General features: G+C 47.3%; 1 protein-coding gene and 1 pseudogene across 2 annotated transcripts in view; one reads left to right on the top strand and one right to left on the bottom strand.

Annotated features, from left to right (window-relative positions):
* GABBR2 (gamma-aminobutyric acid type B receptor subunit 2) overlaps positions 1-26,754 on the bottom strand; it is a 417,858-nt gene that overhangs the window by 294,342 nt on the left and 96,762 nt on the right. The gene's annotated exons all lie outside the window — the stretch shown is intronic.
* Positions 16,238-24,261, top strand: LOC102142005 (septin-7-like; annotated as a pseudogene).

The raw sequence follows: 26,754 nt of genomic DNA, 5'->3' as shown, positions 1-26,754 counted from the left end.
GTGCTCCATAAGTGCTGCCTTCCTTCCCTCCCTCTTCTCTCTGGTATTTGTTACTACCTTCCTTTGACTCCTCATCTACCGAAGCTCATGGTCACTACCTCACAACTCCTGTCTGCTGTTCCACTGCCAAGGGCTTCTCCTTCCCTATAAGGACTTATCACAGAGAACTCATCACTGGCACATATAGGCTCTTAAAATTCAGCACTTAAAAATGGGAACAGATCCAAAAGCCATGAAAATCAATTTTCAAATGAAAAAGTGAGGCTCCAGATGAAATCCATTTTCATTTAAATCTCATTTTTAAAGAATTAAAATACTTTTTTGATTTAAAAATTTCAAAGAAAATGTTGCTGAGAGTTAAAATGTAAAAATGCCAAGAAAATGTCAGAGTTAATAACAACCCATCTGAAACTGGGAATTACTCCATGCAGAATTTCAGAATGGAAAGAGAATTTAAAAGCTAATGTGTCCAACGTGCCTCCGTTAGAAAGTCCCCTCTGGGCCTCCCGCACAGGAGCACTCAGTATGTGCTCACTTCTGTCCCTCCAGTGCCAGGGATCTCACTCTCTCACTAGGGAGCTAATTTGTCCTCAGCCAGCTCTGCTTCTTAGTAAATTCTTCCTATCATTGGCCTGGAAATCAGATAGCTAAGCTCCACAGAGTGACTCAGAGAGATGTCTTCAGGCTAAACTACCCTTAGCCCTTCCAATCATCCCCATACAGGACAGTTTTACAGCCTGCTTGTCCAAGAGTTATTTCACGAACAGCCTTTGGAGGACAGATTTTGGCGGCATGTAGCACCTAGAATGGTCCCGCAAATACCTCCATCTGCCCTGCCCAGGAAAGCAACGCTAGCGGACGTATACCGTGCCCTCAATATGCGTTAGGCACAGTACTAAGAACTCGATGTCAAGGATATTATTCATGCCTCACAATATTATTAAAAGCTATAGGCTGAGCATCCCTAATTCAAAAATCTGAAATCCAAAATGCTCCAAAATCCAAAACTTTTTGAGCACAAATATGCTGCTCAATAAAAATGTTCACTGGAGCATTTTGGATTTTGAATACTTGGATTTGGGATGTTCAGTCTTTAAATACAACGCAGCTATATCAAAACCTGAAAAACTCCAAAATCTGAAACATTTCTAGTCCCAAGTATTTTGGATAAGGGGTACTCAACTTGTACTGTTATTTCCCTGTTACAGATAAGGAATTTGAGGCTCAGAAATAATAACTTGCCCAATTTCAGGTAGTCTAACTTCAGAGCACTGTGTTATTTTAAATAAGAATATGCTACGAAATATTTCACTCACAGAAAAGAATATTCCATATACAATAACTTAATAAGGTATGAAAAATAGTAATGTGAACACATGTACATCCAGCATCACAGTTATGTTGAAAACCTCTGTGCCCACACCTGCACATAGCCCTCCTTCACCCAGGCGGAGCCCCAGGCCTGAATTTTGCATTTATCCTTCTTTTCTTCTTTTTTTTTTTTTTTTGAGACCATCTCTCACTCTATCACCTAGGCTGGAGTGCAATGGCATGATCTTGGCTCACTGCAACTTCTGCCTCCCAGGTTCAAGCAATTCTCCTACCTCAACCTCCTGAATAGATGAGATCACAAGGCACATGCCACTGTGCCCAGCTAATTTTTGTATTTTTAGTAGAGATGAGGTTGTGCCATGTTGGCCAGGCCGGTCTTCAACTCCTGACCTCAAGTGATCCACCCACCTTGGCCTCCCAAAGTGCTGGGATTATAGAAGTGAGCCACCGCGCCAGCCCCTTCTTTGCTTTTCTTTAAAGTTTTATATGTACGTGTTTCTTAAACACTATATCATTTAATTTTACTCATTTTTGAACATACATATAAATGGAATTGTGTTTATACATTTCACCTGAAACTTGCTCTTATGGCTCCACGTTACGTTTGTGAGATTTTATACGCTGACTATAGCTGTGGTTCATTCATTTTCATAGCTGTGTAGTATGCCATTGTGTGAATATGCCACTGTTTGTTCATTCCTCTGCCAATGGACCCTTGGGCTGTTTCCAGCATTTCGTTTGGTTGCTGCTGTAAGCAAGATGGTCGAATATTTCCATACCTGCCTCCTGGCACACATATGAAGAGTTTCTCTAGGGTATAAACCTGGAAATTCAGTTGTTGAATCAGAGCGTTTGCTGCATGTTCTCTAAGTGGTTTTATCCATTTACACTCCCATCAGCAGTGTTTTAGAGATCTCACTGCTCCATATCCTTGCCAGCTTTAATTTTTGCCAGTCTTGTGGGTATTTGATATCACATTTCAATTTGCATGTTCCTGATTACTAAAGAGGTTAAGCCATCTTTTCATATGCTTATAGCCTGTGTTTCCTCTTTTGGACTGGTGACTTTGCCCATTTTTCTACTGGGTTGTTTGTCTTTTCCTTATTGATTTGTTCAGAGCACTCCCAGCCACAATGCCAAGCTGAATGAAACAATCACCTCCCACATTCTGAGTATTGACTTCTGTTGATGCGGCCTCAGTCTGCACACCTTCTATTGGGCTCCTACATCATACAGAGCTTGCTGTCAGTCAAAACTACTAAATCAGCACCTATTATCTTGGGTAGCAAAACACCTACAATCCTTCCTTGGTGCCCAGGGGAGAAAAAACCTATGTGATAAAATCCAGCCAACCAAAAGATGAATCAAAAATATAGATCTCAGGAATGGAGGAGGACTCGTGGTAAAAAAAAAAGGAGTGATAGTGAGCGCAAGACCTCTTTCACGTGAAACAACTGGCAATGTGAAGATCATAATGGAACATAAAATGCAGGAGGCAGAGGAGGGAAGAGAAGTTGTAAGATTGTTAATTTCCTCTTCTTCCATAGAAGGGCTTTAATCGATACCATCTAAAATTGAAAACTGTAGTTTAAAAGCCAGGATTTTAACCTCACTGCTTTTCATAATCTTTTATTACCCTTGGAGAGACATTTTGGAAACAAATATTTTCTGTAGCAAAGGCAAAATTGTTTAATGGTGAGCAATTCCTTCTATTTTACTTTTCCTCATTTGCTTCTGTTACACGCAAATAAATAAAATTCAACAACAATCTAAAGTAGGATGCAAGAATGATCTCATTTTATAAAATTATTTCTTTATAATATATGCATAGAGAGAGATCTGGAATGAGAATCATTGAATGTTAAAGGTTATGAGATTTCAGTGGTTTTTTTGTTCTTTCTTCTTTTACTTAAATAAAAAAAAAAAATACAGATTACTTTTATAAAAACAGAAAGTCATTTTTAAACTGGTAAGCTTTCCACACCCAGGATGCTTTCTCAATCACTGAAGTTTCCCTCTTTCTGTTCATCTGTGGGTGATTTTCTGAACCTAAGAACAGACTTTAACATTTATCATTGCTAAATCATGTTCGAAATTAGCCCAGCACCATGTCCAACTGAATTAAACATACATTATATTGTTTTGCCATTGCAACTAATTCACTGAAACATTTTCAATCATCTACTAAGTACTAGGAGCTGTCCAGGAAACAGTAAGTTCATGTGACCTATAAAAATTATTTGAACAGAACAGGTACCCAATAAACATTTACTGAAGTGCTAAATTTAGAAACAAGAATAGTAATAATAATAACACAGTGAGCCCTTATATAGCATTTGCCTGTGCCAGACACTATTCTAATTGCTTTATACACACTAACTCACTGAATCTTCCCAATAACCCTGTGAATCATGTCCCATTATTATCCACATTTTAATAGATAAAACTGAGGATCAGAGAGGTGAGCATTTGCCCCAAGTTGCACATAGTGAGTGAGGGGCAGAGTTGGGAGTCAAACCCATGGAGTCAGGCTCCAGAGTCCATGCTCCATCATATCCATGTTCTGTTCTTCTTCTTGGGCACACGGTGAGACTACATTTCCCAGCCCCCCTTATAATTAGGTGTGGCTACCGAGTTTTGGGCAATGGACTATGAACAAAGACAATGTGTGCCATGCCCAGGTTGGCCTATAAAACCATTCCATGGGCATTCTGTGCTCTCTTTTCCATCCATAGTGTGAGTGGGGAAAAAAAATCCAAGGACCTGAAACAGGAAGAACCCCCCCCAGATCCCAAATCCCTATGGCAATCCTGGAAGGGGACATCACCATGTCACGAGAGAAACCATCCCAAGGAGGACAGCCTTATGAGCTGACAGCCTCCAGGTGCAGTGTCTTTGGGTATGCCTCAGAGGAGGCCACCCTCTCCCCAGACCCCTCCAGCCATGGACTGAGCATGGCAGAGGAACAAGGGCTCCTCATTTCTGGCCAGTGTAAGACTTGACTACAGGTGATCTCTGAGCCCACTGGTCCAGCTGGAACTTTCTTAGAGCAGTACTGCTGCCAGGGACTCTTCCTACCAGAGCCTCTTTCCTTCTCCGCTCCCTTTACTGGTGTCAAACCCACTGCACAGTGTGAAGGCTCACCCTGCCCATCTCTCTTCATATCCTTTCAAAGGAATTTCCCCAGGGCCCCTCTAACTCTGAGCATCTGCTTCCCAGAACACCAACCAACACACCCCTTCAAGCTGCACTTGACAATGACATAAGCAAGAAATAACTTTCATTCATGAAACTTCTGGGCTATAGAGGTGCAGTCACTACAGAGAGGCTGCATCAACTAACAAACATCCTTAAATGCCTGCTGTAAGCATTTTGAAACATAAAGAACCAGCACACCTGGGAACTATTAAAGAAGGGTAAAGACAGTTGAGAGAGACAAGTAAAGATTACAGGAAAGGGTACAAAGTGTATATGCCTTACATTTTAAAAAGTGTTTTCCTATCATTCAAGACACTTACGTCAAACCAGAACGAGAATTTCAGGGATATAGCCAGAGATAACTAAGGTGTACTGAGCTTGGCTGTCTTTTTTTTTTTTTTTTTTTTTTTTTTAAGACAGGATCTCCCCCTGTCACTCAAGCTAGAGTTAAGTGGTACCATCGTGGCTCACAGTAGCCTCAACCTCCTGGGCTCAAATGATCCTCCCACCTCAGCCTCCTTAGTACCTGGGACCACAGGTGCACACCACCACCACCACACTAATTTTTTAATTTTTTGCAGAGACATGTCTCACAATGTTGCCTAAACTGGTCTTGAACTCCTGGACTTGAACTCCCGGGATCAAGCAATCCTTCCACCTTGGCCTTCCAAAGTGCTAGGATTACAGGCATGAGTCATCATGCCCTGCTGAACTAAGTTGTCTTATTCCCTTCGGTCCCCCTACGCCTATCAAAGATTTTGGCCCCAAACAGGTGTTTAATACATCCTGGCTGGACTAAATTACTGCTGCCTGGCAGATACAATCACTGCTGGTGGGTAGAGCCTGAAATAAAAGTAGTCATATCCATAGCTCTGTCCCAAACAGCTTATTAACTCCAGCCATCTTGAGTTTTTCACACCCCTTCCCCGGGGTGATGGACAGACCATCTGCTTCTAAAAGTCTCCAGAGAGCCAGGCTGTCCATCCTGAACACTGAGAAAAACTGGCATTTCTGTATTCTCCCTGAAGCTGTCACTCTGAATTCTTGGCCGGCTGCAGACTGTGTTATTTGAGGATGATGGAGCCATAGCACACATCTCTCCTCTGCACTGTTAAAGCCAATTACCCAATTTACAAAATGTTTCTCAAAGACTGGGAGATACAAACTGCGTCTCCTAATTAGCTGTCAGTAAGCCTCCCCACATATGCAGGTGTGACATTTTTAAAAGGCAGGGTCACAAACACAAAGTGTGCTCGGGCTGCCGGTCAGGATGGCGGTGCTCTTTTCTGCAGGTTTGTGCAAATATCACATGTTGGCAGCCCTTCTCCGGGGGTGGGGGCGGGATCGCCCTCTTAAGAGATTCCAAACTCCAACTATGTGTGCCACCAAGCCATCGCCACTCCTTTCCATTCCACAGTTGTGGGGCACATTGGTTCAACATTGGCTGGGCGCCTGAGCTAGGTAGGGGAAGATGAGATGGGTAAGACTGGATCCTTGCTCTCATGGGATTTATAATCTGGAGTGGGTCAGAGATACAGAAATAATTTAGAAACATGTAGTAAATGGTGTAATGGAGGGTTGGACCTGGAGTTAGAGAATATTCATTCATCCCATAAACGCCCCCTAGGTGATGAAGAACCAGGTCCCATGGTAGATGCTGAGGACACATAAAAGGTGACATACAGTCTTGGCCATCAGGGAGCTTTCTGTTCAGGAGGGAAGAGAAGATTCAAACAGCCATAACACGGGGCAGGATAGAAGTGGGAGCAATGGCAGAGACATAAGTCACACAAAAAAGGGAAGGAATATTCAAATCACACTGAGATATTCTGCCAAGACTTCTTGGAGGAGGCGGCATTTGAGCTGAGCCTTGCAAGAGGAGCGGGAGACTGAAGTGGTGGGAGGGCACACCAGAATGAGTTACCAGCAAGAGTGAAGGCTTTGCAATAGGAAGGTGCAGGGCACCTCAGAGAAAAGGTCCATCCTGTTCACTAGCAGGAGCACAGGATGGAGAAGGGATGGGTGGGGTCAGACTGGCTTGAGCCAGCACAACGGGAACATTGAACACAGGAAGGTGTGGTTTTCTCTCCTTCAGGCAGCAGAGAAGTCACTGCAGCACTTTCACCAGGGGAGTGCCGAGAGGGAAGAGGCACTTGCTTCACACAGATGCGTCTGGCAGCTGGGGCAGAGGAGGAAGGCCCAGTGGGGAGGAAGGAGGCTGGGGACAGGTGGGTGCATTGGTCCAGGCGTGAAGTGCTGGTGGATGGCTTGGCAAGCAACTTGGCCTAGCAACCCTGGGAAAGACGTGTGTCCACTGGGGAATTCATTAGCCAAAGGTCTGTGAGGCATAGGTTTGACCAATTCATGATGTCAACAAGACTCGTTCAAATGGGTCCATCTCAGTAGTCTCCTTCATGGGAGGTCAATGATGGGGAAGACTGACGAGGAAAGAGATCGAAGAAAGAATAAACCAGCTATGTCAGGCACAGGATGTCAGCTCCAGACCTGCCGCTGCCTCACTCTGTGACCCCACCTCATCTGTGCTTCACTTAAAAAACAAAAATGTTGAGTTAACAGATTTGTCATTCATCAGAGTTAGCAAAGCAAAGCAGGCTATATTTTGGCAACGAACAACCCCTACATTTCAGTGGGTCACCCCAGGAAAAGTTGATTCCTCTCTCAAGCAAGGGTGGGTGCTTGACACATCCCAGATACCTAGGAGCCCAAGTTAATGGAACAACTGCCATCTTGAATGCAGCCAGTTGCCAATGGGGAAGGAAAATGAAAACTCTGGAGAGGTTCAGCCAGCAATTAAATTGACCTCATTGACTGGACACGGCCCATGAGACAGGCATGGCCCCACCCAAGTACCAGGGACACAAAGTGCAACTTACTAAGTGAGGAGAGAACCAGATACCAGGGAGCCTACTATGACTGCCACAGATGATCTCTCAGATCCCTTCCAGCCTACCAGTCTGTGTTTTTGTCTGCACTCAAGGCCAGATTTTGGTTCAATTTATACATATCCAGCTAACATTTATTTAATACTGACCTATGTGCCAGGAAATAAGCTAAATTCTTTATATGCATTAGCTCACTTACTATTCATAACATATCTCATTTAATATTTGTAATGACCCCATGGGGTAGATACCATTATTAACATTCATTTAACAGAGGAGGAAAGACAGGTTCAGGGAGCTTAACTGACAAGTTCAAGATCACACGACTGGTAAGCCATGAAGCCTGCATTCAAACCCAGACTATCATCCTCTAAACCTTATGCTCTTAGGAATGAGGCCATCTCTTTAGAGCTGGCCAGAGATAGGGTGAAAGGCCTTCGAGAGCAGTGAGAAGCCTGCAGGAGAGTGTTGTAGAAATGATTATTTCACCAAGTGAAGGAATAGATTCTAATCCTGAGAATCCATAAGGAAAGGCAAAGGGCCAGGGAAAGTGAAGATATGTCTTAGAACAGCAAGTCCAGTAACTCTCCAGGTTGGAGCACTAAAAGCGTGAATGGGAGATGTGAGGGGTGAGACTGGAAAGGGAGGCTGGGGCAGCCTCTGGTAGGCCCTGAGCCGGCCAGTGCCAGCTTAAGGAGGTTGCCCCTTATTCTTCAGTCCATAGCGAGTTTCCTTTTGTTTCACCATTTTATTTTAGTTATTTATTTTTTCTTTTTTGGAGACAGGGTCTCACTCTGTTGCCCAGGCTGGAGTGGAGTGGTACAATCACAACCCACTGCAGCTTTGACCTCCTGGGCTCAAGTGATCTTCCCACCTAGGGCTCCTAAAGCTCTGGGATTACAAGCGTGAGCCACCATGCCTGGCCATTCTAATTATTTTTAAGTGAACAATTCACTGGCATTAAGTGCACTCACCATGTTGTATAACCATCACCACTATCTATTTCCAGAATGTTTTCATCATCCTGAACAGAAAAGCTCTGCACCCATTAAACCCTGGAACTTCTTAAGAGTGCTTTGACCTGATCATGACATCAGCAGAGCTGAGGACAGGGAAGACGACCCTGGCAGCCACTTGAAGGGCGTTATTCAAGTGAGGAAGGGCAGGGCATGGGGAGGGGTGAGAGACCAGTACAGTGGTCCAGGGGCAACGGCAAGTGCAGGGGGAAGGGGTCAGATCAGGAACAAGAGGAAGAGTAACCTCTGGGAGACGGGGGAGTCCTAGCTTCCTTCCTTCAGGCGCTGTGTGAGTCTGGGCCACCAGGACCCTCTGAGGTAGAGAAGCCAGGAGGGGGTGCTGGGCCCAGAGGACACTGCTGAGTCCAGCACTGGGCACAAGGCTGGTGAGGCACTGGCCAGCTGCCCACGCTACCGACTTTCCCTTGGGAGCCATGTCCCCGAATCTGACAGTCCTTCCTGGCACACGGGCCAGAGCTATCCCGACAGCTCCCCTATGTGCTAACACCTGCTGGGCGCCTGCTCGGAGATGAAGGGTGGCTGCAGGGTGGGTCCTCACCCCATCTCCGTGGCCACGCTCATTCCTCAGGTGCCCGCCCTCCATCTGCAGCGACTCAGCTGGAGTGAATTATGTGCCTCGCTTGTCCTCCAGCTGGGGACATGGTGGTCACTCCCCCACCTGACAGATGAGGGCTGGGCTGCTGTCACACATCACTGTGACCGGGGACTCTACTCAAGGGCTCCAATTCTCCGAGCCTGGCGTAAGTCCTTCTGCCTCTCTGCATCACAAGCTGCCGCAGGCACCTGTTTCCAGAGGCCCTTCCCAGGGGCGATTTCCCCAACACCCCAGCATCTCAGATCTGACCCCACAAACACAGTGTTGCCCACATTTGGAGGTTGTAAGGGAGTTCTGGGGTCCAGGCTGCACAAGCAGCCTTGAGCATAGCTGTGTTCCCATCTCAACATCCTGCTCCCAGGTCCCAGCTCCTCCACATCTGAGGTCCTAATGCACCTTCCCAGTGTCTAGCCCCAGGACTCAATTCTGGGCCGCCTCCCACCCCATGGCTGAGAGCCTGCTAAGGAGTCCCCAAGCCCATCACCACACTGCGTGCGCAGGGGCTGGCACCTGGTGCTGCCTCTGGATTCACGGAAGAATGTGAGGCCTGTCCCTGCCTAGGAAAGGGGGCAAAGGGGTTTCAGCTTGGAACCTTGCTAGACGGACAGAGCAGTAGATACCACCAAGTGCTGGGAGGGGAGGGGAGGGGCTCTAGGAGAGGAATTCGCTGGAGGGGTGGGGCCCAGGGAAGGCTCCTGTGGCTCTTGAGGCAGCAGTTTGGGACCAGTGCATTTAGGAGCATAACCCCTGGGGAAGCCCCTTGGCAGGACCTCTCGACCAGGTGGCTGGCACAATTTGAAGAGCAGCAGCCTTTGGAAGGCCAGAGGGAGGTGCAGACCTGCACAGGGCAGCCCATCCCCAGAGGTGAAAGCCAAAGTCCACATCTGATAGGGGAGCAGCTCTCAGGCCTGGTCCTCCCTTTGTATAACAGGGAAGTAATGCTGGGAAGGCCTAACCATGGCACTCGAGGGAGCTGCATGGGGCAGAAGCCCGAGCCCTTTGCTAACCATGAATGCTGAATTTATTGTTTGATGTGCTAGGCATTTACTGAGGATCTCCTTCAGGCCAAGATCTGCCAGGCACTTGGCAAACAGGAGGAAACAGGTCAGAGCTCCGTTCTCAGGGAGCTCACATGCCAGCGGGGATGAGAGAGGGCACAGTCACCACAGAGGAGGGTGTCTTAGTCTACTTGGGCTTCTATCACAAAAAACCACAAACTGGGCAGATGAGAAACAACAGAAATTCATTTCCAACCGTTCTGGAGGCCGGAAAGTTTGAGATCAAGGCGCCAGCAGATTTGGTGTCTAGTGAAGGCTGCTTTCCTGGTTTATGGACGGCGCCTTCTGGCTGTGTCCTTACATAGCGGGAGAGGAGAACAAGCTCCCTTGCACCTCTTTTATAAGGCGGGATCCATTCATGAGGGCTCTACCCTCGTGACCTAATCACCCCACTTCCCAAAGGCCCTGCCTCCTAATACCATCACTTTGGGGGCTAGTATTTCAACATATGACTCTGGGAGGGGGGAAGGAAACATTTAGACTGTAGCAGATGGGACAGCATACCATGAAAGGGGCAGCAGAGGGTGTGGAGTCCAGAGCCAGCCGCCAGATGCAGTGCCAGGAATCAGGGAAGCCTTCCTGCAGGGGCGGGGTGCTTGGTGCCTTTGCAGAGTCTTGATGCATAAGGAGAAGTCAGCCAAAGGGACAGGGTGAAGAAGGGTGGCCTACCGTGAGCAGGGTGCCCAGGTTCCAACCACGAGGCACCCCCTGCTCAGACACAGGGAAAAGTAAGGCTACATGAGGCCCCAAACTGTCCCCTCCTCAGAACTCTGCTCCATAAACACCTGTCATAGGCTCCTGGGCCCTTTCTCAGATCCAAAGACAAAGAAAACATTACCTTCACAAAGCCTGCAGACAGGACAGAAGGCCTTTTTCGGGTTCATTCACTTTCATGCAGGAAAAAAGTATTATTTTTTTCTCTGAATAGCAACCTTGCTGTGAAATTGTTACTCAGTTTTCTTATTAAGTTTAACAAACCCTTCCTGAAACTTGAAAACTATTTGAACCCAGTTTTTCTTGCAATTAAAAAAAAAAAAAAAAAAAAAAAAAACTAGCAGGAAAATAAATAAGGCAGACACAGAAGGACAAATACTGTATGATTCCACCTATATGAGATACCTAAGGTAGTCAACTTCATGGAGACAGGAAGAAGAACCGTGGTCGCCAGGGATGAGGGAGAGGGGACTGGGGAGCTAGTGTTTAATGAGTATGAAGTTTCAGTTTGATATTCCCAGAAGTTCTGGGAATAGATAGTGGTGATGGTCGTACAACAACGTAAATGTACTTAATGCTGCTGAGCTGTATATTTAAAAAATGATTAAAATTGCCAATTTAGTCTATGCATATTTTGTCACAATTAAAAAAACAATCAGGGGGCTGGGCGCGGTGGCTCACGCCTGTAATCCTAGCACTTTGGGAGGCCGAGGCGGGCAGATCACAAGGTCAGGAAATCAAGGCCAACCTGGGTAACATGGTGAAACCCCGTTTCTACTAAAAATACAAAAAAATCAGCTGGGCATGGTGGCAGGCACCTGTAGTCCCAGATACTCGGGAGGCTGAGGCAGCAGAATGGCGTGAACCCGGGAGGCAGGGCTTGCAGTGAGCTGAGATCACACCACTGCACTCCAGCCTGGGCAACAGAGCGAGACTCTGTCTCAAAAAAAAAAAAAAAAAAAAAATCAGGAAGGTAATACTTTCCCCAGGACAAATCTCCAGGCCTCTCTAAAACACAGTTTTCTCATCTGTAAAATGGGGGGAGAAATCCATTCCCCCGATTCTTTTGTTGTTGTTTTTCTGCAATAGGGTCTCACTCTGTTGCCCAGGCTGGAGTGCAGTGGCGCCATCTTAGCTCACTACAGCCTTGACCACCCAGGGCTCCAGCGATCCTCCCACTTCAGCCTCTCGAGTAGCTGGGACTATAGGTGTGCACCACCACCCCCAGCTACTTTTTTGTAATTTTTAGTAGAGAGAGGGTTTCACCATGTTGCCTGGGTTGGTCTCAAACTCCTGAGTTCAAGCGATCTGCCCACCTCAGCCTCTCAAAGTGCTAGGATTACAGGCATGAGCCACCGTGGCCAGCCCATTCCTCCCTATTCTTTGAGCTTGGTAGGGAGAGAGAATCCATGCCTTTGTTCTCTGCCAGGTCAGGAAAGCATTTTCCAAATGATACTTTACAAAAAAAAAACAAAAAACAAAAAAACCCAAAAAAACTAAAGAGAAATCAAAATGGAACTAAATAATGATATACAAAAGCACAAAATGGCCCCATATCTAGAGGGCCAATTCCTGGATGGACAGGAGGCTGGAGGTTGTATTGATAAGGAAATGAGTTGCGCGAGAGAAGGAGGTTGCCCAGAGTACACAGCAATGGAGCTGAGCCGGTCTCGGTCTCCTCCCCCAGCCCTAAGTCCTCTTTCCCCAGCCATAGGTCCCCAAACCCTTAAGAGGGTATGTGGCTTCGCCATGACACCTGTGTCCCATCCCCTTTGCCTGGCCAAGTCCATGCATCTTGCTTTCTTCTGGAAGTCTTTGCCAGATAAGATGTTCCTTCCATGGGCTGAGTCAGCACCCTCTGTTGGGGAAGGTCCATGGAGCCCCTGTCTCTCTCCTACATCTCTGTAGCTTAAGAGTCAAGGGTCCGGCTCTGGAGCCAGATGTCTGACTTCAAGTATCCCACTTACTAGCTGAAGGACCTTGGGCAGACTTTTAACTTCAGTTTCCTTCCCCATAAACAAGGATGATAATAGTGTTTACATTATGCAGTTACTGTGAAGGTCAGATGAATTCATTCATTCAAAGGGCTGGGAAGAGTGCCGGTGCCGGTGAACACTTGGGAGATGTTAGCTCTTCCGTGTACTGCCTCAGGGCCCCTGCACCTGCACGCACGGAGTGCTCCTACCTGTTTGCTGAATTTTCCCAATCGGGGAAATAAAGGCAGTCACAGCACAGCCTTGGGGGTGGGGGCTCTGGCTTATGGGTTCCCTTCTCAGGCTTCACATTTATACAGCTGTGAAGGACCAGGACCACGCCTGCCCTGTCTGGTCTCTCCTGAGGAAATGGTAGGGGGATATCCTCAAAGCCCCCCTCCCCATTTTATTCCTATAACAGCCTGGCCCAGCCCAGCCCTGCCATGGAAGGAGTGGGCGATGTGGTCACAACACGACCATATGGGGACCTGCCCCTTGCTATTTCTCACTATTTTGGGCCAATCTGTTGACATGACAACCAGGCTTTTAGACCCTGCCCCCCAGGGCTCTGTTTCCATCCTTACGCTTGCGTTCTGCGTGACACAGCCTCCATTTACCAGCTGCCTCCGTGGTTGGAGGGGCAGAGTCACAGATTCTGCAAGACCCTCCCCCTTAACAGCTAGAGCAGGCAGCAGGTGAGACCTCCCACCGGCATCCCTACTCCCAATATGCATGGGAACTGGCAGCTCCCCTCCCCAAAGCCTGCAAGCCTTAGGCAAGCACAGAGGGAGGTCAGGCAATCACCTAGAAGCTTTGCATGAAACCCCAGGGCTGACTCACCTTCCCCAGCCAGGAGCTGATAAGGCCCATCCCCATGCTGCGCTCAGTCTCCAGATACTCATATTTTAGGAAATATTAGGTCAACAAGGGATCCCAGGGGTTGTCTGGGCCAAGCGCTGCATTGTGAACCCAAGTGGTGCAGCTTGTCTGAGATCTACAGGCCCCCACCCCTGTCAGCCCATGACTCAGGCCACCCCACCAAGATTCCATACATGGTGCTCGAAAATAGATGGCAAAGAGTGTGTGTGTTCTCCTGCATAACAGAGCACACAGAATTTTATTCTTATGCCGGGAACTTTGTGATCACAAACAACATGCCAGGGACAACATACACGGGCTGAGTGCCCCCTAGGGTGGCAATAACAGCAGGCAGAAATAATAATAATAGCACTCAGCTCCTGAAGCTTGCTATGCGGCAGGGAAAATCCTGCACACTTCACAAGCATCATCTCATGAAGCTGCATGTCCACAGCAACCCCCATTTTACAAAGGTGGAAAGAGAAGCTCAAAGAGTTTACATAACCAACTCCAGGACACACAGACAGCAGGAGGGAAGCTGGGCTTGGGGCCAGCCTGTCTGTGCACTCACCCACAACCTCATGAATCTTGGTGGTGGGGGGAGCTCAAGGATGAAGTGGCAGCAAGCATCACTGCCTTCCCAGAATCCCCACAGCCACCCGGGGTGAGGGCACAGGTAAAGAAACTTCCAGCAACACACTCAGAGCAATAAGAAAAAGTGCTGGGGAGGGGAAGAGTAGATGATTGGGAAGAGCAGGGAAGACAGAATTCACTTATAAGTAAGTTCTTTTTATTTATTTTCATGTTTTTGGAGACGGAGTCTCACTCTGGAGTGCAGTGGTGCAATCTCAGCTCACTGTAACCTCTGCCTCCCGTGTTCAAGCCAACTCTACTGCCTCAGCCTTCCAAGTAGCTGGGATTACAGGCATGCATCACCACCTCCAGCTAACTTTCTGTATTTTTAATAGAAATGGGGTTTCACCATGTTGCCCAGGCTGGTCTTGAACTCCTGAGCTCAGGCAATCCACCTGCCTTGGCCTCCCAAAGTGCTAGGATTACAGGTGCGAGCCACTGCGCCCAGCCTACTTATAAGCAAGTTCTAAGAGCTGTACCCTGAGCCAGGCTCATTCAGAGACAACATCCATCTGAAAAGTTTCTTTCTTAGAAGAGGCCAGTGACTAGAACTGAGGAGGCCGGAGACACATCTTGGAGGAGGAGGCTTTTGAAAAGGAAGGACAGGAGCGTCTTCATTTTCCACAGCTCAGGAACTGCATCACCTACTCTACAGGTAGAAAGTAAAAAATTCGTGTGCCGCACCCACTGCATCCTCCACACTCTCTAGAAACAGGGTCAACACAAAACTACACAGGGAGATCTACTGTTAATATCGTGCATAAAGAAGAAAACAAAGGAATTTCGCTAGGAGGCTGGCGGGTGCAGTCAGCTGAAATAAATAAATTAAAATGCGACATTGTTGTCTCTGTGTACATTTGTTTTAATTACTGTTTACTGAAAAACTAAAACTTCACATAGGGAAGAAGAAAAAAAAAGTCCCCAAACGTGCATAACCAGCGTCTGTACGACAGATCTAACTTGGGGCGGGTGGGGTGGGACTTTCGTCTTCAGCTGTCACAGCAGCACCCAGCCAGGGGCGCGCACACAGCAGATCAAGCATCTGGAATGGGCTTCCACATGGCTGGCAGACACTTGGACCTAAAAGCTCATCCAGCGAGCATGAACCCGGCTACCTAGGAGGCGGCATCACACAGCAACCCAGCCTCCGAGCCCGCCCACAGGCCACATGGGATGGGCAGAATTTTCCCTGTTCCATCACAGTACACCACGTGTCCTCTATATGGTTTTCACTCTGTCTTTTATTAACGAGCCTCTTGTAGACACAAATGGCTCCCCCGCCCCCTACCTCCTTATCGCCCTGGAGTGGACCTACCTGAAGGCAAGAACCATGCCTGTGCCACCTTTCTTGGGCCTGGCCCTGAGCTCAGGCTGACCGGGAGACAAGACGGCACCCCCAGCTGCTGCATCTGTGGGGAATGGCAGAGAAGGCCTCATTCCTGGGTGGGATCTTTGGTGGCCTTGAAGGTGAGGACTCCAACCTGGGGGTCTCAAACTCAGTTCCTCAGGAGGCCTCTTGAAGAAAGACTGATACGGCATGGGCAGGGCTCTGAGTCTCCACCACCATTTAACCAGAAGGGTTCCCTTCTGGAGATTTTGTATGTGGACTTCCAGCAAATTTGTTGGAATGGAGGGTTCTGTAGCCAAGCAGACCAATGAACACCAGGAGACTAGAGCAGCCCCCTGAGGGCCTCGCCATAGCGTCTGGGCCTCACTCCATCACCTGGGGTCCTCTCAACCTAGGACCTGCAATGGGCACACTAGGCCTGTTTAGCAAATGGACAGAGAAAACAAAACAAAACCTCTCAAGAAACAAGTTTAATCTTAAAGCTTCAACACAGGGTGAGGGGCCAGTGTTTTCTCCTGACCCGACGGAGGTTGAATTACACATGACCTTCAATCCCAGGCTGAGGGGGCCACCTCTGTCCTACGGAGCATGTGGCCCCAGGCCCCTCAGACACAGCATGCAGTGGTGCTGACGGGCTCTGAGTGGGGCATACCGGTATACAGTGACCTGACCAAGGAGGCTCAGGTATAAACTCAGGACACAAAACAGACCTGGGGACCCCACCCAATGTGGCACCAAGAGGCTTTGCCCAAGTCGAGAAGAGGGGGACAGGACAGTGTCTGAATTAGAAGGTGAGGTAGGAATGCCAGGGAGAGATGGGGATGGGTACAAGGCAGTTTGAGGACTGACCAGCCCGGTCTGGCTGAGGCAGACGGTAGGAGAAATGGGCAGAGCCGGAGCGCCAAAGTATTAATAGAAACCTGCCTGGATGCAGAGGGTAGGAATGCGAAGAGTCAATCAAGAAAGGGACAGGCATGCGCTGGCTAATTGCTGAAGCTGGGGGATGGGCTCATGGAGGCAGCTTATCCTACTCTTTCTACTGAGGCATACATCTGAAATCACCCATCATAAAAAGCTCAAGAAAAAATAAGAGGAACAAGGAAGGGCCGTGCGGCCCCCCAAATCTCCCCTTTTCTCATTTCAGTGATTCCAGGCACATCCACAGGCCCAAATCACAGCTAAGACATCGGGGCTACAAAGATGGAACAGCTCCTCTTTCTCTGCTGGGCAGAGCACTTCTTCCCAGGGAGTATTTCTAGCTGACCTCCCCACTCCGATAGCATCAACCATCATCTATAGGCTGACGACCCCAAATCCTAACCTCCACCTCCCTGAAGCTCCAGACCACACATCTCCACCTGGGTGACCCACAGGTCCAAACCTGGACTTGCCATCTTCTCCTAAAATGTGATCAGTGTCCCAGAAAGCAGAATACAGACATGAATGGGTGAGAGAGGGGCTCTAGATTCTGACTCTGAGAAACCTGCTTTCTCTGCATAAGCCTTCTGGATAGGCATGGTGCCCAGCAAGTGCCCAGTCCAAAGAAGGGCTCAGCAAACATCAGCTGTCACCATGACAATTGTTATTTGCATTCATGTTAGTATCAACTTTCACCTCTGCAGGTTCCCCAAGGCAGAAAACTGGGAGCCGTCCAAGACTCCATTGTTGCATGGCCCCTCGCACCTAGCCAGTCTCAAGTCCTGTATGTTCTACTCGCTGAGTGTCCACAGAACCATGTCAGCCTCTGCACCGCACCGCCACATGCTTGTGTCTGGCCTCACTGTGGCAGGTGACTCTGCTTCCAGGCCTGCTATCTCTCCTCTGCTGGTCACCTCCCCTCCAGAGTGATCTCCCTAAAATGAAAAGCTTATCACATCCCTCCCTGATCAAAAGGCTTTCATGGCCCTCTGGTCCCCCAGTGAGCACCCTCTCACTGTGCTTTCCAAGGCTCAGCTCACATGTCACTTTCTGCCCCAAATCCTCCCTGATCCTAGTAAACAGGACTGACTGCTTCCACCCTGTGCCCCGCTGACCTCATACAAACTTCTACAACAATAACAGTGCTGCCCAGACTGTCATAAAATACACAATATCCAAACAAAACAAAATGTATGAGAATATCAATGTATACTGTCAAATTTTATTTTCTCAAGTAAGGCCATTAAAAAACAAAACAAGGGCTGGGTGCAGTGGTTCACACCTGTAATCCCAACACTTTGGGAGGCCAAAGAGGAAGGATCATTTGAGGCCAGGAGTTTGGGACCAGCCTGGGCAACAGAGTGAGACCTCGTCTCCACAAAAAAAAATTGAAATTAGCCACGCATGGTGGTACACATCTGTAGTTCCAGCTACTTGGGAGGCTAAGGTGGGAGGATCACTTGAGCCTAGGAGTTAGAGCCTGCAGTAAGCTATGAAAATGCCACTGCACTCCAACCTGGAAGATGAAGCAAGACCCTGTCTCTTAAAAAAAAGAAAATAATAATGAAACAAATAAATCAATAAACAAATCCTAATGTCTGCTATCACCACAATTTCATTTTGGAAAGGACATGATAAGAAGGGAGGAGGAGGAGGGAAGGAAGAGCACCATCTCAAAGTGAGGGGTGTTCTTTAAAACAACAAAGTTAGCTCTACTAAAAACTCATCCTTATTTTCCTCAGGGAACCATGGTCTCTTGAAGCTCTGTTAAGGCCAGTATGGGCCAAGGGCTGGTCATTGTGAATGTTTCCTGGTTTCTTCCCATATCCCACTGGAGGCTGCGACTTTCAGGCGGGCACTGCCAGGCTAAGCCCGGAGATGCAAGTGTGGGGTAGTGGATGTCAAGCCCCAGCTGCCTGCGACTGTCAAAGTCAAGTACAGCGCAAACAGTGTGACCAAAGGGAAGACCCTTGGCTGAGTTGCTGAGTTGGTTTTAGAAAGATTTTACTTGAACAGCTCTCTATTTTTTATTATTTTTTTTGAGACAGAGTCTTGCTCTGTCACCCAGGCCAGAGTGCAGTGGTATGATGACAGCTCACTGCAGCCTCAACCTCCCAGGCTCAAGCAATCCTCCCTCCTTAGCCTCCTAAGTAGCTGGGACCACAGGCTTGCACCACCATGCTTGGTTAATTTTTTTTTTTTAATGGTTGGTGGCCAGGTGCGGTGGCTCATGCTTGTAATCCCAGTACTTTGGGAGGCCGAGGCAGGTGGATCATGAGGTCAGGAGTTTGAGTCCAGCCTGGCCAACACGGTGAAACTACGCCTCTACTAAAAATACGAAAATTAGCTGGGCGTGGTGACAGGCACCCATAATCCCAGCTATTTGGGAGGCTGAGGCAGGAGAATCACTTGAATCTGGGAGGCAGAGGTTGCAGTGAGCCGAGATTGCATCACTGTATTCCAGCCTGGGCAACAGAGCGAGACTCCATCTCAAAAAAAAAAAAAAAATTGGTAAAGGTCTCATTACGTTGCTTAGGCTGGTCTTGAACTCCTGAGCTCAAATGATCCTCCCTCCTTGACCTCCCAAAGTGCTGGGATTACAGGTGCGAGCCACTGCACCCGGCCTACAGCTCCTCTTTCTAACATCGCTCAGGAAACACCCCCTGCAATAACGATGATCATAATAATCATAAAACAAACCTGCCCAAGCACTAGGGAACAATTTGAAATTGTTAATTGATTCGGTGGGGGAGGAAAAAACTGGAGGAAAGAGAGCGGAAATTCTCACGGAGATGCTCGGTTTCTTTTTTTAGCAAACTACCTCATACGTGCCACAGTCTTCCCTGAAACACCCAAGCGTTCACTGAATTCCACAACGTGGGGCCATAGTCTGTAGTGGAGAGTTCAGTACGCTACAGTCAGAAGCAGACATGGCCTGGGTTCAGCTGTGTGGCCTCAGGCAAGTCACTTTGCTTCTCTGGGCCTTCCAATCCTATCTACAAAGCATAGTGATTCCTTATCAAGCTGTAGGGAGGGCCGGAGACACAGGAAAACACAGGCTCCGGAAACACGAGGACTTGGCCACCCCAAGGGACTGCTGCTAGTATTCTTGTTGCTGCTAAGAAGACTGAATGCTCAGCAAGTCTGGACTAAGAGAGAAATGGGTTTCATGTCAATAAATACGCCCACTCTCTCTGCCCTGTCTCCTACAGAGCACCTCATTTCATTTGCCAAGGCATTCCCTGTTTCAGAAAGATAAACAAGATCCCTGAAGGCTGGAAATCATTCTTCCAGCAACTTCCTCATTGCCCGCTGCAACTAAGATCTGGGTGGATATTCTCAGGCAAAGGATTTGGTCTGGAACTTTTCCACTGTGTTTCCTCAATGGCCAAGGTTCATTCATGCTAGAGAGAGGAGGAATTTAATATCGCTAATTACTTTTTAGGGAGCAGTTTCATCCTGGAAATTTTGAAATTGATTTCTTATCCGGTTTCCCCTTGGTTGATATTATTCTCTCAAGATCCTTACTGAGCCTTCCAACAACACTTTTTTTATTCTCCTTCATGTTCCAGCTCTACATTTGCTTTTTTTTGTCCCCCTTCAAGGGCAAGGATCGCCTCTCTGATTTTTGCCTCCCACCCTGGGCCTGGCCCATGAGTGAGCCTCCACCGGTGCACTAGAAACAAAGACACGAAGATGTGATTTTCCCTAAGCATGCTTTCTGCAACTGCAGCTCAGAAATCTCAAATGGTTCAAGATAAGAAACTGGCCCAAAGCTGATTAATTTTGCAAAACAGACCTTCCAGGGTAGCACACAAGATCTTCAGAAAGAATATTCTGGTTTTTGCTTCCCACTGAGAGCTTCAGGGACCATAATTAGAGCAGCATGGAGCAACAGACTCCGCTCTGGTTCACTAAACCCCAAGAACCTTCCTCCCAACACGGACAAAAATAACGTCTCGTTGCATCTGAAAATATCACCTAGAATTCAGATGTGTGCTCTCTCATTGTGTTCTGTGCATTTTTAAGCAGTTCTGTTTGGCTGGGTTTTGACAGCTGGAAGCTGAGGCTTGGAGACCCGCCTGGGCGCAGGGTGGTGCTTTTCAAAGATGTAGACCACTGCATCAGAACTACCCAGGGGCTTGTTAAAATGCCACTTCCCAAGCGCTATTCCAGACCTACCAAATCAGATTCTCTAGAGCTGCTCCATTTTTAATACACATCCCTGATGATCCGGGTACACACTAAAGTTTGAGATGCCAGCTCATTTTCCTGCCAAGGAGCTTTGCTTATTCCCCCACCCAACCTCCTACACACATCCATTTCATCGGCTTTATTGAGCAACAGTTTCTGCAGGACAGGACATCCATGCAGCTCTATGGAGTCACAGACTGCAGGTTCACCAAAGTTCTCAGTGTCTTGGTCTCTGCTCCAACATCGCCCTCACCCTTCCTAAAATAGCCACCCTTTGGGCTCCTAATGTTTGCTTTTGTTCCAGAAGATTGTGTTGTCATGCTTTTCCCTTCTACCCACAACATGGAGAAGGCTGGGCAGAGTAGGGCCTCAGAAATTGCTTACTGATTGACCAACACCTGCATGAATTGGAACACTCACTGGAAGATTGGTCCTTACATATGCATTTGTTTTTAATGCTGGCTGGATGCTCATACTAACAGCGACAACAATGGTAAACATAATAATCATAATGCTGGTGATAAAGATCTTTATGTAAGGCCCTTTCCAGGTTACAAAGACATGTCACACATTTTCCCCTTGACAGTCATCTGTAATACTCAAAACAAACGTTATCACATCCACTTTACAAATGGCAAACTGAGGCTCGGAGACATTAAGTGGCTTTCCTGAGGACTCACAACTAGTTGCTTGCGGGGCTGTTACTCCAATGTAGACCTCTCAGCTCCCAGGGGTCAATCATTCTTTCCCTGATCCAGTAAATAATGACTGAGCCCCCACGATATGCCATTCACCACACCAGAGCTAAGGACTAAGAGCCAAGGCTGACGAGGTCCCTGTCTTCCTGGTCTCCCAGCCAGATCATCCCTAATGACATGGAAGCTGTCATCAGCCAGGAGACAAGATATGTAAATGGCAAGGCAACAAGGCATAACAGAACAAGGCAGGGCGTGCCCATGAGACGAAACCAGGGCAGCAGTGCCCCTCTCCTTCTGTTGAGGCCTCCACAGGGATGTGCAGTGCAACAACGGAGCAGCCAGGCCACCATCCCCAGGTCAGGTTTCCAACTGCACCTGCCCTGCCAGTCTCAGGTGCTGTGAGCCGCAGAACTTGGAGGCAACAAGGGGAGCACCGCTGTCAGCATGAACAGGGGGATTTTTCAGAAAGGGTAGAGCAAGGTGGCCTTGGTACAAGCTGCCATTCCCCAGGATGGTGCTGCAGATCTGCAGTGGGCCACTCGCCACCCTGAGGCTAAGCTTACATCTGCATCTTGGGCTATGGACTCTCACCTGCCTTATGGAGCTACTGTGATGCCCACATGAACGTGATGGGGAAACCCACAAGCCCAGCCTGAGGTCAGCAATCACCATGATTCCTCAGGGCCCACTTCCTTTTCTTAATGGATCTTCTAAGGGTCTAGAGACTGTTGCTGCCATTTGGGGCTATGGCAAGGAGTGCCTCTAGGACGCCCTGCTACCTTCACATCTTTCTTTAACTGAGTCTTCAAACCGTGTGACACAAGCAGACTAGCCATGAGACCCCAGCACATCACTTAACCTCGTAGCATCCTATTTCTTCACCTGTAATTCGGGATAATGGAACTGTTCTCCTCGAGTTCATGTGAGGATTTAAAGAGTAAATACATACAAACTGCTTGGAATAATGCCTGGCACATCAGAAGCACTATGGTGTCTACTATCTTTTTTTTTTTGAGATGGCGTCTCACTCTCTTGTCCAGGCTGGAGTGCAATGGCACAATCTTGGCTCACCGCAACCTCTGCCTCCCAGGTTCAAGCGATTCTCCTGCCTCAGTCTCCCGAGTAGCTGGGATTACAGGCATGTGCCAACACGCCTGGCTAATTTTGTATTTTTAGTAGAGACAGGGTTTCTCCATGTTGGTCAGGTTGGTCTCGAACTCCCGACCTCAGGTGATCCGCCCAGTTCGGCCCCACAAAGTGCTGGGATTACAGGCATGAGCCACCGTGCCCGGCTTATTATCTTTTTCTTATTATCACTTTCCTTTTTTTAAAAAAAAAAGTCCAAACAGTGCGAGATCCGCTGCTGCTGAGGAGAGAAGCATCAACAGCAGCACCATGAGAGGTCCGATTGATCCACATGAATTCCTCGGGGTTCAGACTTAAGGCTCATCTTCTTCCTGCTCGCCTGCAGCTCCACTGGCAACCAAACCGCCACTAGCCTCATGTCGCTTCGGTATCTCAACAGAAGAACCTTGAAGGCTATGTGGGATTTGCCAATCTCCCAAATCAAGTATACAGAAAATCAGTTAAGACATCTGGTTTTGAATTCACGCTATGGTAGTGGGTGGAACAATCCAAAGTTTTAATCAAAGAAAGTGGTGTTCAGTTGCTGCTCACAATAGTTGATACCCCAGGATTTGGAGATGCAGTGATAATAGTAATTGCTGGCAGCCTTACAATCAGCTACATTAATAGTAAATTTGAGGACTACCTAAATGCAGAATCTCGAGTGAATAGACGTCAGATGCCTGATAACAGGGTGCAGTGTTGTTTACACTTCATTGCTCCTTCAGGACATGGACTTAAACCATTGAATATTGAGTTTATGAAGCATTTGCACGAAAGAGTATCATCTCACTTATTGCCAAAGCAGACACACTCACACCAGAGGAATGCTAACAGTTTAAAAACAGATAATGAAAGAAAACCAAGAACATAAAATTAAAATACATGAATTTCTAGAAACAGATAATAAAGAAGAAAATAAACTTGTTAAAAAGATAAAGGACCATTTACCTGTTGCTGTGGTAGGTAGTAATACTATCACTGAAGTTAATGGCAAAACAATCAGAGGAAGGCAGTATCCTTGGGGTATTGCTAAAGTTGAAAATGGTGAACATTGTGATTTTACAATTCTAAGAAATATGTTGATAAGAACACACATGCAGGACTTGAAAGATGTTACTAATAATGTCCACTATGAGAACTACAGAAGCAAAAAACTAGCAGCTGTGACTTATAATGGAATTGATAACAACAAGAAAAAAGGGCAGCTGACTAAGAGCCCTCCGGCACAAATGGAAGAAGAAAGAAGGGAGCATGTAGCTAAAATGAAGAAGATGGAGCTGGAGATGGAGCAGATGTTTGAGATGAAGGTCAAAGAAAAAGTTCAAAATTGAAGAACTCTGAAGTTGAGCTCCAGCGGCACCATGAGCAAATGAAAAATAATTTGGAAGCACAGCATAAAGAATTAGAGGAAAAACGTCATCAGAGGACGAGAAAGTAAACCGGGAAGCTCAACAACGTATTTTAGAACAACAGAACTCTTCGAGAACCTTGGAAAAGAACAAGAAGAAAGGAAGATCTTTTAAACTCTCTATTGACCACCAGTTACGTATTAGCTGCCAATATGCCAGCTTGGACATCAGTGTTTGTTGGATCCGTTTGACCAATTTGCGCGTTTTATCTAGAATGATGGATTTAACAGCATGACAAACATTATTTTTGTTGTTGTTGTTCTTGATGGAGATTAAGATGCCTTCAATTGTCTATAGGGTGTTGTGTGCTTAGTAACAGCTCTACCTTTCTTACTTTTTCTTTTTCTTTTTTTATTAAACAGATTATCTTCAGTTGAATGCAAGAGAACATTTTACTGTTGTACAATCATGTTCTGACGGTTTGATTGTTTACAGGATATTCCAAAATAAAAGGACTCTGGAAGGTTTTCATTGAGGACAAAAGGCCATAATATGATGCAAACTATGCTTCTCTATGATAATTATAATACAAAGGTTCCATTCAGTGCAGCATATACAATGTAATTTAGTATAACACAGTTGACCCATGTTTTGACACTCCCATTGTTTAAAAATACACATGGAAAAAAAAACCCTACATGCTTATAGTGCACCCAGAGCTTTTTTATAACACCCTCTTTTTGTTTGTTTGTTTTGGATTCTTTAAATATATATTATTCTCATTTAGTGCCCTCTTTAGCCGGAATCTCATTACTACTTCATTTTTGTAAAAACATTTAATTTAGATAGTGTCCATATATTGGCCCTGCTAAAATAGAATATAGCATCTTTCATATGGTAGGAGCCAACAAGGAAACTTTAACTCCTTTTTACACTTTATGGTAAGTAGCAGGGGGAACATGCATGTATAGATCATTTCCAGGCAAAATTGTGAAGCTAATGACCAACCTGTTTCTACCTATATGCAGTCTCTTAATTTACTAGAAATGGGAATCACAGCCTCTTGAAGAGAAAAAAGTCACCATTCTGCATTTAGCTGTATTCATATATTGCATTTCTGTATTTTTTGTTGGTATTGTAAAAAATTCACATAATAAATGATGTTGTGATGTTAAAAAAAAGTACAAACAACATGCATCAGTGAAGAATCTCTGCAATTGACACAGAATCATTTCTTATAAAACCATTGCTCCATCACTTACAGACTGGCATCTCAGACAGCCTGAATTCTGCCCCCACTCCCATCCAGCTCCTCCGTCACCCACCTCAGGTGCCCTACATCACAGTCATCTTGCAGCTGGCATTTCCCAAGCAGAATTTATCTTTTCCCACTTCTGTGCCTTTGCTCCTCACCTCCCCCCAGTTTCTTGCACCTCAAATGCCCTTTCCCTTCCACCTATGAAATCCAAAGCATGCCCATATTTCAAGTGAATGTCGGGGAGGAGTGGGAATGGTCTCCTGACATTTCATTGGGTGATTTTTCCACATAACAGAGCACCTAACCCCTCCCAGCTATAACCCATCTGGGAGGGCTGAGCCCTGAGCCCTAAGCAATGAGTGGCAAGACTGGTTGAAGGGCAGGGCTCCAAGGTGGGTTTTTGGCAGTGAGCAGGGCATGGTTCAGGGGAGATGGTGCTAAGGGCCTCCAGCTTTTGGCCCCCTCAGAAGGGTGGGGCTGCTGGGAGTGGCCTGGGGCAGAGCTGGGCTCCAGGGTCCCTGGGTGCCAGTGACACAGCCCTTACATCCTCAAAGTCATTGTGATGCCCCGTCTGCTACCCTAATCAGTCTGTGCAGACACTGAGGGCTCCAAACCCAGGCTCAGGGCCAGGACGCTGGGCAGTGGTGCCAGTGGTTCTGAAGAGGGCTTGCCGTAGCAGCACTGGGAGGCTGTTTCCGCAAGCCAAAAGGGCAGAGGGGCCATGGCCAAGGTCAGAAACCCAGACACGGAGGCTGCACTTGGCAATGAAGGGGACATAGAAGCATGTGGATGTCAGGGGCTGTGGCTCACCATGCCCCAAACCAAACTCCTGTCCTCCCTGTGCCCCTCTCCCAGATGCCTCATTTCAGTGAACAGCACCCATCCTCCATCCACCCGGCCTAGGAAGGCAGTGCAGCCTGCCAAGGGCTCCAGAGCCTGCTGCCTGGAACCAACTCCCACTTGGTGGCTTGACAGCGGGCCCATTTAACCTCTCCGAGCCTCAGTTTCCTGCCTATAAAGAGAGGATGACAATAGTGCCTATCTCATGGGGTTTAAAATGAGTCAACCCGTCTGGAGCAGTCAGGACACAGAGCCTGGCCCACAGCCTGCACTACGTGAGGGCTCACTTCTATAGTCAGGTCCTTAGCACCGTCCTGGCTGACAGGCAGCCTGCAAAAATATGCATCTGTGCCCTAACTCCTGGAACTGTGAATGCTGCCTTATATGGTAAAACAGGGAATATTACCTTACATGGCAAAAACGTGATTTAGTGAAGGCTTTTGAGAGGAGGAGCTTATCCTGTAATATCCAGGTAGGCTATAAATCTCATGAGTGAGGCAGAAATAGACTTAGACTAGACAGGCAGGAGACAGGAGACAATGTGACCAGGGAGGCAGAGATTGGAACCACACAGACCCGAGTCAGGGAACGCCAACAGTGACCAAAAGCAGGGAGAGGCACAGAAGGACTGGTTTTCCCCCAGGGGCTCCAGAGAGAGCCGGCCCGGCCAAGGCTTGATTTCAGACTTCTGGCCTCCAGGACTGTGACAGAAAAAAACGT

The sequence above is a fragment of the Macaca fascicularis genome, chromosome 15 (genome assembly GCF_037993035.2).
Source record: "Macaca fascicularis isolate 582-1 chromosome 15, T2T-MFA8v1.1".
NCBI classification, from domain to species: domain Eukaryota; kingdom Metazoa; phylum Chordata; class Mammalia; order Primates; family Cercopithecidae; genus Macaca; species Macaca fascicularis.
The sequence above is the reverse complement of the archived record's forward strand: the minus strand, read 5'-3'. Positions and strand labels throughout refer to the sequence as shown.